Source organism: Coregonus lavaretus, assembly GCF_964263955.1.
Source record: "Coregonus lavaretus genome assembly, chromosome: 26".
Classification (NCBI taxonomy): domain Eukaryota; kingdom Metazoa; phylum Chordata; class Actinopteri; order Salmoniformes; family Salmonidae; genus Coregonus; species Coregonus lavaretus.
The window spans coordinates 32467038-32475788 of NC_140013.1; the positions used below are offsets into that span (position 1 = coordinate 32467038).

General features: G+C 49.3%; 1 pseudogene across 1 annotated transcript in view; it reads right to left on the bottom strand.

Moving 5' to 3' along the window:
* Positions 1-5257, bottom strand: part of LOC311101992 (calsyntenin-2-like) — a 68148-nt pseudogene extending 62891 nt beyond the window's left edge. Inside the window, exon 1 of the transcript in view lies at positions 4861-5257. The product of the transcript in view is annotated as a calsyntenin-2-like (transcript). The remainder of the gene's footprint in view (positions 1-4860) is intronic.
* Between the last annotated feature and the right edge of the window lie 3494 nt (positions 5258-8751).

Sequence of the window (8751 nt, forward strand, 5' to 3'; positions counted from 1 at the left end):
TGATTCAATAAATAACAGTCATACATTAAAGTAAGTCATGTCACGACAGTTGCAATATTCAGATATACAATTAATAAATTAGCATGTTAGCATGTGTATATGACATACTAATTGTAATTCACTAATGCTATAAGTAGAACTGTGACTGAAATGATTAATGCAGATGGTAATGCCCATCAAGGTCCAATACATTTTTTGTTATTCTGCTACCTTGACAACAGTCAATTATTAATGACAGAAGAAAATTTGTTTTTGTTTACGAGACATGTTTACTTCAAATTCCTCTCTACTCACCATCCTCACAGGCAGACATGAGGAGAAACGTTTCACATGTAAAAAAGTTATATAATCGTATAAGCTTGTTGAGAGAGTTCATTTCATGTGGAAAGGAGAAGGGAAAAGGCCTTGTGTGTGTGTGTGTGTGTGTGTGTGTGTGTGTGTGTGTGTGTGTGTGTGTGTGTGTGTGTGCGTGCGTGCGTCTGTGTGTATGTCATTGAGAGAGAAACTTCTCTGTTTTGATCCTGGGAGAATATGTATGATTGTTTGGGGCTGCCTGCGACCAGCTGGGAAACAGGATGAGAACACATTGCGTAAATAAAACCGTCTTTGTACAGAGAGGTGTGTTAAAACATTATTCGCACTGTAATCTGGTTAACAGTGTGTATGTGTGTGCGCACAAGAACACACACAGACACACACCTCTATTCCCCAGTTACTTAGTGTTTCTGAGAGGAGTCAGGAGTGTGTGATTCCTCATGGCAGTACATTCTATTTGCCCTCTCTCTATTCTGTCATTACAAATATTGGGCAACGGCCAGAGGACTGTGATGACAGAGAAAGAGAGAGAGAGAGAGAGGGGGAGAGAGAGAGAGAGAGAGAGAAAGATGGAGAGACAGAGCTTGAGAGAGAGAGAGAGAGAGAGAGAGAGAGAGAGAGAGAGAGAGAGAGAATCAAAACCTAACCCCCTTGTGGTCCTGTAGTCAGAATCCAAACCGTGGTTGAACCGTGTATTGACCACAGGGCTAATAAACTACCATACCAAGAAAGCTGCAGGTCTCTACACTACACATGAAAGGAGCAGCGCATCTAACACACATCACCATGCCTGTCAAGCAGCATGGGGCCAATTAACAGACACACACAGACACAGACCAGACACACACAAACACACACACACACACACACACACAGACCAGACACAGACACAGACACACTGTCACGATCGTCTGAAGGAGGAGACCAATGCGCAGCGTTGCGAGTGAACATGATGACTTTATTTACTTAAAGCAACCACGAAAAAACAACAAAAGACGATCCGTGAAGTTCTATACAGAAATACTACTAACAGCAAACAAAGAAACAAGGAAACAATAACCCACAAAACAAAGGAGAAAACACACAGAATATATATGGCTCCCAATCAGAGATAACGAGCCGACAGCTGACACTCGTTACCTCTGATTGGGAGTCATCGACCAATCACCACATGACACAAACAAAAATGAGACTCACCCATTCCCAACACCACCAAATGAAATACACCCAACACAAGAAAATGAACAACCCTGGCTCAATATAAACGTCCATAGAGCCAGAGTGTTACAGTACCCCCCCCTAAAGGTGCGAACTCCGGGCGCACCAGCATACAGTCTAGGGGAGGGTCTGGGTGGGCGTCTGTCCACGGTGGCGGTTCTGCTTCTGGTCGTGGTCCCCATCCCACCTTAGTCACTCTCCGCTTCCGTCCTCCCTTCCTCATGACCACCCCCCAACTCAACCCCACAGGATTAAGGGGCGGCACCGGACTCAGGGGCAGCACCGGGATAAGGGGCAGCACCGGGACAAGGGGCAGCACCGGACTACGGGGCAGTACCGGACTAAGGGGCAGCACCGGACTAAGGGGCAGCACCGGGATAAGGGGCAGCACCGGGACAAGGGGCAGCACCGGACTCAAGGGCAGCACCGGGCTAAGAGGCAGTACCGGACTACGGGTCAGCACCGGGCTAAGGGGCGGCACCGGACTCAGGGGCAGCACCGGACTAAGGGGCAGCACCGGGCTGAAGGGCAGTACAGGACTAAGGGGCAGCACCGGGCTAAGGGGCAGTACCTGACTAGATGGCGGATCCTGGCTGGCTGGCTCTGGCGGATCCTGGCGGGACGGCTCTGGCGGATCCTGGCGGGACGACTCTGGCGGATCCTGGCGGGACGGCTCTGGCGGATCCAGGCTGGACGACACTGGCGGATCCTGGCGGGACGGCTCTGGCGGATCCGGGCTGACCGGCTCTGGCGGATCCTGGCTGGCCGGCTCTGGCTGATCCTGGCTGGACGGCTCTGGCGGATCCTGGCGGGACGGCTCTGGCGGATCCGGGCTGACCGGCTCTGGCGGATCCTGGCTGGCCGGCTCTGGCTGATCCTGGCTGGCCGGCTCTGGCGGATCCAGGCTGGACGGCTCTGGCGGATCCGGGCTGGACGGCTCTGGCGGATCCGGGCTGACCGGCTCTGGCGGATCCTGGCTGGCCGGCTCTGGCTGATCCTGGCTGGACGGCTCTGGCGGATCCTGGCTGGCCGGCTCTGGCTGATCCTGGCTGGCTGACGGATCTGGCTGCTCATGGCTGGCTGACGGATCTGGCTGCTCATGGCTGACTGACGGATCTGGCTGCTCATGGCTGGCTGACGGATCTGGCTGCTCATGGCTGGCTGACGGATCTGGCTGCTCACGGCTGGCTGACGGATCTGGCTGCTCACGGCTGGCTGACGGATCTGGCTGCTCATGGCTGGCTGACGGGTCTGGCTGCTCATGGCTGGCTGACGGGTCTGGCTGCTCATGGCTGGCTGACGGGTCTGGCTGCTCATGGCTGGCTGACGGGTCTGGCTGCTCATGGCTGGCTGACAGATCTGGCTGCTCATGGCTGGCTGACGGGTCTGGCTGCTCATGGCTGGCTGACGAATCTGGCTGCTCATGGCTGGCTGACGGGTCTGGCTGCTCATGGCTGGCTGACGGGTCTGGCTGCTCATGGCTGGTTGACAGATCTGGCTGCTCATGGCTGGCTGATGGTGCTGGCTGGGAGGCTGGCGGTGGAGGCGGACCCCAGCCTCGGATAGCAGTCATCACCTCCAGCAGGGCGGCTCCCATCTGCAGGATCTGCTCTTTCTGGTTCCGAACCTGAGCTTCCAGTCTAGTATGGGCTGCGTCGGCTCCTGCTGATTCCATAGCAGGTGTCTGATTCTGTCTGGCGGACGGCTCTGCAGGCTCATGGCAGACGGACGGCTTTGCAGGCTCAGTACAGACGGGCGGCTTATGCAGCGCTTGGCAGACGGGCAGTTCAGACGCCCTAGGACAGACGGCAGACTCTGGCCGGCTGGCGACGCACATCGTGGACCTGGTGCGTGGAGTAGGAACAGACCGGCCCGTACCGGGAACACCCACCACTGGCCTTAACTGGGGATCAAGAACGGACCGGACCAGACTGGGAACACACTTCAGTCTCTCATGCCGTGCCACAACAACTTCCCCCCTTCCACTCGCCAATGGCTCCCGTAATCCGAATGCCTTCTCTCCAACTCTACCTGTGGCAGCCTCCTGCTGCCCAGGCGCCCAAGCCATGTGCCCCCCCCCAAAAATTTTTTTGGGAGTAACCACGGGCTTCCAGCCTCGACTCCGCGCTTCCTCTTCGTACCACCTCCTCTCGGCTGCAGCCGCCTCCAGCTCTTCACGAGGGCGGTGATATTCCTCCATTTGTGGCCAAGGACCCTTTCCAGCCCGTATCTCCTCCCATGTCCATGAATCCGTTGGAGGTAGGTCCTGTTGCCGCTTGTTACGCTGCTTGGTCCTCTTTTGGTGGGTTATTCTGTCACGATCGTGTGAAGGAGGAGACCAATGCGCAGCGTTGCGAGTGAACATGATGACTTTATTTACTTAAAGCAACCACGAAAAAACAACAAAAGACGATCCGTGAAGTTCTATACAGAAATACTACTAACAGCAAACAAAGAAACAAGGAAACAATAACCCACAAAACAAAGGAGAAAACACACAGAATATATATGGCTCCCAATCAGAGATAACGAGCCGACAGCTGACACTCGTTACCTCTGATTGGGAGTCATCGACCAATCACCACATGACACAAACAAAAATGAGACTCACCCATTCCCAACACCACCAAATGAAATACACCCAACACAAGAAAATGAACAACCCTGGCTCAATATAAACGTCCATAGAGCCAGAGTGTTACACACACACACAGACACAGACACAGACCTGTGTGCGTGCATGTGTGTAAATGTTGCATGGTGCATGTGTCCAGCAGCCATAAGACTGTCAGTCCTGGATCATTTTGTACACTATGTTGGTTCGTCCTGGATCATTTTGTACATTATGTTGGTTCGTCCTGGATGGTCTTCTACACTATGACTGTCATTCTTTGATAGAGTACTCTTCAATGACAAATGGAAGCTGGTGTCCCATCTATCAACTCCTGTTATATTACTTTAGTCATGCACTAACACACCGACTGCATCATTGCGCAAAATAGTATGCAGCATCATCTAGATATGTGTGCAACAAAAGTTCAACAATCACCTTCTGCTACCATTTCTGTCAACCCGTTTACGCATACAGTTTGACGCATACGTTCGATAAATCCAGCGTATGCACAACACAGAACGCACTGCAACTGCCTCTGCAACGCAATGCTGCAAGGCAAACGCAGCTTTCCATTGGAAATTAATGTACTTCTGGTGTACCAAAACGCAATGACGCAGTCGGTGTGTTCATAGCGTTATTCATCTATCTCTTTCCAGCAGCGAAACTGGCCACATAGAGCACGTGACAAACTCAAGGCCCACGGCCGCCAGTACATTCAATCCGGCCCATGGGCTGGATCTGGCCGCCAGCACATTCAATCCGGCCCACGGGCTGGATCTGGCCGCCAGCACATTCAATCCGGCCCACGGGCTGGATCTGGCCGCCAGCACATTCAATCAGGCCCACGGGCTGGATCTGGCCGCCAGCACATTCAATCAGGCCCACGGGCTGGATCTGGCCGCCAGCACATTCAATCCGGCCCACAGGCTGGATCTGGCCACCAGCACATTCAATCCGGCCCACAGGCTGGATCTGGCCACCAGCACATTCAATCCGGCCCACAGGCTGGATTTGGCCACCAGCACATTCAATCCGGCCCACAGGCTGGATTTGGCCGCCAGCACATTCAATCCGGCCCACGGGTTGTTTGAGTAAAAGATACAAAAACATTATTCTCAATCGACATTGAAATGACTAAAACCAAATTGAAACTGTGTAGAAATGATAATGGACCTACATTTATACTCTCTTCACTCTGTCCAGCTTGCTAACAGTCATCGAAACGAAAGCTAGACAGTCAGGGAGCATCGGAAATTCCAAAAGTGTTGGATAGAGGACTATTGTTTTGCTAATTTTGACAGCAAGGAATTATAATACATTTAAGGTTAGGCCCTCCGGACCTATGTGAAGACCGAATGCACCCCGTGGGAAAAATGAGTTTGACACCTGACATAAAGAGACTGTTGCTCTAGACAGTGTGAGATGAATCTCAATAATCTTTACTGTGAAGCGAGGGAGAAAGGAACAAGACTTATATGGCCTTATTGTATAGCCTAAATCCACTGAGGCAGATGCAATTTTGTATGGGGGTCAGTGAATGCAAGTTACAAATGCTATGTTGTGATGTATTTTGAAGCGTTGTGTAAAAACACCTGTCCAGTTAGCTAGAGTGCAGCAGAGCAAACCCTTCACCAATTCCCTTCAACAGCACTGAAACAAGCACACGGTGCAACAGCATATTCCTTCCCCATCAATTGATTTTCAGCCTAGAAAACAGTGGTTCCCCCTTTATTGCAGCATTTCCCAGCTGCCATAAAGAGAGCAGCCCAGAGTGATCAGTAATACCAGTCATATCTACTGGAGAGTGATCAGTAACACCAGTCATATCTACTGGAGAGTGATCAATAATACCAGCATATCTACTGGAGAGTGATCAGTAATACCAGTCATATCTACTGGAGAGTGATCAGTAATACCAGTCATATCTACTGGAGAGTGATCGGTAATACAAGTCATATCTACTGGATAGTGATCAGTAATACCAGTCATATCTACTGGAGAGTGATCAATAATACCAGCATATCTACTGGAGAGTGATCAGTAATACCAGTCATATCTACTGGAGAGTGATCAGTAATACCAGTCATATCTACTGGAGAGTGATCAGTAATACCAGTCATATCTACTGGAGAGTGATCAGTAATACCAGTCATATCTACTGGAGAGTGATCAATAATACCAGTCATATCTACTGGAGAGTGATCAGTAATACCAGTCATATCTACTGGAGAGTGATCAGTAATACCAGTCATATCTACTGGAGAGTGTTCAGTAATACCAGTCATATCTAATGGAGAGTGATCAGTAATACCAGTAATATCTACTGGAGAATGATCAGTAATACCAGTAATAATGTATCTACTGGAGAGTGATCAGTAATACCAGTCATATCTACTGGAGAGTGATCAGTAATACCAGTCATATCTACTGGAGAGTGATCTGTAATACCAGTCATATCTACTGGAGAGTGATCAGTAATACCAGTCATATCTACTGGAGAGTGTTCAGTAATACCAGTCAAATCTAATGGAGAGTGATCAGTAATACCAGTCATATCTACTGGAGAGTGATCAGTAATACCAGTCATATCTACTGGAGATTGATCAGTAATACCAGTCATATCTACTGGAGAGTGATCAGTAATACCAGTCATATCTACTGGGCAGTGATCAGTAATACCATTCATATCTACTGGAGAATGATCAGTAATACCAGTCATATCTACTGGAGAGTGATCAGTAATACCAGTCAGATCTACTGGAGCGTGATCAGTAATACCAGTGATCTCTACTGGAGCTTGATCAGTAATACCAGTCATATCTACTGGAGAGTGATCAGTAATACCAGTAATATTGTATCTACTGGAGAGGGAGGGAGAGAATTTGTATATTCCTTCAGGACAGATGGAAGCCTGTCTTTTGGCCTTGACGCTGAAAAAAAGAGACTCATCAACAGATAGAGTAGCTACAGTCTGCTCCACAGCTCACTAACCACACACACACACACACACACACACACACACACACACACACACACACACACACACACACACACACACACACACACACACACACACACACACACACACACACACACACATACACATACACATACACATACACACACACACACATACACACACACACACACACGCACACACACACTAAACTAAAAAACACCATTTATATTAGAAACAAACTCCAGCACCTCCAGCTGTAGAGATTAAAAACCCCTCACATCAAAGGAGGATTTGAGCTGAAGTTGGCAATCCCCTGCTAACCTCAAATCAAATGTATTGGTCACATACACATGGTTAGCAGATGTTATTGCGAGTGAAGCGAAATGCTTGTGCTTCTAGTTCCGACAGTGCAGCAATATCTAGCATGCTTGTGTATGGTATGTACATTACCTCTGGGGGGGCATTTCTAAGAACATAGACTTACACAAACACACCCACAGACTGAATGCACACAGACACGCACACACGCAGCATGTGCACACATGCTCGCGCGCGCGCGCACACACACACACACACACACACACACACACACACACACACACACACACACACACACACACACACACACACACACACACACACACACACACACACACACACACACACACACACACACACACATACACTAGCTGCTTTCAATGTGATGATGGCTCCAGCCCAGGCGAAGGGTGTATCCATTTAAAGTAGTGTTAATCCTCAGACATCTGTCTAGTCATATCCTGTAGTGGACAGTCAATCCCCAGTCACACACTCTCTGCCGGACACGTGACACGGGACATGGGACACGAGACACAAGACACAGGACACCCCCCACTGGGTCTAGTACACAGAGTACATACTTGATTACGCGATACTGTCGCCAAGCACGAGACTGGCAAACACACTGACTGGGACTAACATCTAGAGAAAGTCTATCTAGCACTCACATGTTAGATGTTAGTCCCAGTCAGTGTGTTTGCCAGTCTCGTGCTTGGCGACAGTATCGTGTAATCCAGTATGTACTCTGTGGACTAGAGTGAGAGAAACTGAGGCGCTTAATGATATTTACTAATGCTACTCTGTAAACATCTGTTGATAAATTCATTATCCCTTACAGGGTTTCCCAAACTTGGTCCTGGGGTACCCCTTGGGTGCACCTTTAGATTTTTGCCCTAGCACTACACAGCTGATTAAAAAAACCAACTCATCATCAAGCTTTGATAATTTGAATCAGCTGTGTAGTGCTAGGGAAAAAACCAAAACGTACACCCAAGGGGGGCCCCAGGACCGAGTTTGGTAAACCCTGCCTTATGAAACTGTGTGGCTAGAGGCGGAGAGGCCAGTCACGCTAAACTACTGTTACAGACCACTGGCATAATATAGGCTACTGAACACTAATGCACGCCTGCACACACACACACACACACACACACACACACACACACACACACACACACACACACACACACACACACACACACATCCTGTGTAGCCCTAGAAACACTCATTCTCAACAGGGGCTGGCCAATACTAATCACCAAAGTGCAATAAAATCTCCATTCCTCCCAGTTCAGTCCTCCCAAATTCAACAAAAAATATCTCTCTT